Source organism: Montipora foliosa, chromosome 8 (genome assembly GCF_036669935.1).
Source record: "Montipora foliosa isolate CH-2021 chromosome 8, ASM3666993v2, whole genome shotgun sequence".
Classification (NCBI taxonomy): Eukaryota; Metazoa; Cnidaria; class Anthozoa; order Scleractinia; family Acroporidae; genus Montipora; species Montipora foliosa.
Window position 1 is genome coordinate 28,870,522 of NC_090876.1, and position 2,500 is coordinate 28,873,021.

General features: G+C 38.6%; 1 protein-coding gene across 1 annotated transcript in view; it reads right to left on the reverse strand.

Moving 5' to 3' along the window:
• The window catches only part of LOC138013288 (polypeptide N-acetylgalactosaminyltransferase 13-like), a 16,250-nt gene that overhangs the window by 5,850 nt on the left and 7,900 nt on the right, over positions 1 to 2,500 (reverse strand). The gene's annotated exons all lie outside the window — the stretch shown is intronic.

Consider the following 2,500-nt stretch of genomic DNA (forward strand, 5'->3'; position numbering starts at 1 on the left):
TCAACGGGGTTTGAACCCGTGACCTCGCGATACCGGTGCGACGCTCTAACCAAATAAGCTATGAAGCCACTGACGTTGAGAGTTGGTCATTTCTGGGTACCAATGTTCCCGTGAGGAATGAATCAACGATGAAATGGTACCCACAAATGATCAACTCCCAACGTCAGTGGCTTCATAGCTTATTTGGTTAGAGCATCGCACCGGTATCGCGAGGTCACGGGTTCAAACCCCGTTGAAGTCCTGAATTTTTCAGGCTTCTTCACGCAATTGCAAAAATTGCGTTCATAACTGCGAGGATCATAGCTTCACTTAATTTCATATCCGCAGTTCATATATGATCCATTTCATATATCATTTCATCGTTTATAAGTGGATGCAAAAGTAACCAAAAGCAATGGTGTTTTTGTGAATTGAGTTCAAGTTGCCAAAAGCTTTGTGTTCACTTGTTACACATTTATTTGTATTAAATCAAGCGAGGTTGTCATCACGATAAGGCTGAACTTGGTAGTTAATCTGCCAAGATCTAGTTCCGACTTTTCAGTTTTTCTGGTAGCCGGGTTTGGCTATTTTTTTTTTTAGTCAAAAGGGTATTCATCAGTGCATGCTGCCTCTGCCGTAATCTTAAAAGTTCTGGATCATCAAAAACTCTGAGCAGAAGCGACCAATTTCATATTGCCCTGTATGGGGATTCCTCTGGACAGTAGACACGTGAATAAGCCAATGTTCGCTGATCACAATATATACAAAAATAAAAGGGCTTGATTTTTTGCAAAGATATAAGGGATATTACACTCTTCGAGTGTTGAAAAAGTGTTGAGCGCAGCGAACGAGTGAAATATTTTTCAACACGAGAAGAGAAATTTCGTATCTCCAAGCGGCCATGTAATATTCTATGTATTACATAGAATATAAATGAAATACTAAATCATTTCACGAAAGGCATCGAAAGGCGCGATTTGCATATGTAACCATAGCAACAGTGATCTTTTCACGAGTGAAAGTAACATGTTATCTTCACGTGTGAAGATACAGAAATTACTTCATGGAAAATGCTTCGTACGATTTTTCTTCTCGAGTTGAGTAGTATCAGGAAACGAACGAGTGAGCGCAGCGAACGACTGAGTTTTCTGATACGAAACAACGAGTGAATTAAATCGTACAAAGCATTTTCCATACTGTAATGTGTTTATTTCATAGGTACTGAGATTTTTTTTCGTGGTAGTGTTTGATAAACAAATTTATTTCGCATTTATGGAGTGGGGCGATGAAAGCAATAAAAAATGGTTTAAAATGGCCCAACCGACACCTCATTTAATAAGTTTTCTGTGTTTCAAATATTGCAAAGTAGTTCAACTGAAAGTGAAGAGTGTTGTTCAGCCAGAGTGCCTCGGAGCAAACTCTTCTCGTACAAAATTTTAATTCGTCGGTTGTCAAAGCTATCGATACTTTGGGTTTATTTCCCTTTCCTTGCTTGCCTTCGTTAGTTGTTTTTTGTTTGAACTAAAGAATCTCTCTGGTTTTCTCAAATATCAAGTCTTTTGTTATGCTTGCGAAATAGCCATTTTTGTTCAGTTGTCGTTCCAAGCTAGTCAACTTCGAAGGAAAGTCGGCTCGTATTCATTGCCATCTTTAGTGCGGACAGAGATTGATATTCAGTATTCATTCAGCTCAAGCGCTGGAATAACCTCCATTTTCCTGTCTTCGACCTTCGTTTTCAAAAGTCTTTCAAGCAATTTTACATCTCATTCAGTTTTCTTGAGCGGAATTTTTGTTTTCTTGTTCTAAAATAAATTCCTCAACTAAACGGGTTAGTGCCCGGGCTAGGTGCAAGAGGTCCTGAGTTCGATTCCCGGATCTCACATCCTTGTTTCGACTTCTTTCCGTTCTGTGTAGCTTAAGTCGCTTTAAATACCCGTAAAACGAAGCACTGATGGAGAAGAGGGCGTAAAATGAGCGCACCGTCAACCTCAGGTTTGTCAGTTAAATTACTGTTACGAGTTATCAGTCGACGTTAAAATGTCGTCACTTCACTTTACTTTACTTCACTTCACTACACTTTACTTTACTTCACTTTACTTTACCAGTTCCCTCAGCTATTTTTCAAAGCGCGAGGTTTTTGTGCAACGGCTGTCGGATGACGTTCCATTCGATACGTTCATTCATTACTAGTGAAATTTCGTCGTTTGCGTTCCTGATTGGCTACATTTAGAGTCAGTACAAGTTTTATTTACTATTATTTTCGTGGAGAAATCTCAATGTACCTATGAAATAAATATAACAAATGAGACCTCTTCCACATTTTGCTGCTCTTTACTTTCATTCAAATACAGCTGTTTAAAATTTGTTTTCGAGCTTAAAATTTGTAAAACAAATATGCATTCTGTTAAATCTGTCAGAAGCAATTACGTGAAGCTTGCTTAAAGAGTGGAAAATTTTACACGCGTGGAAATCGCGGTTACTTCGGCTTTTGTTTCTTGTTGGTGAAACAAGAGGAAAAAAC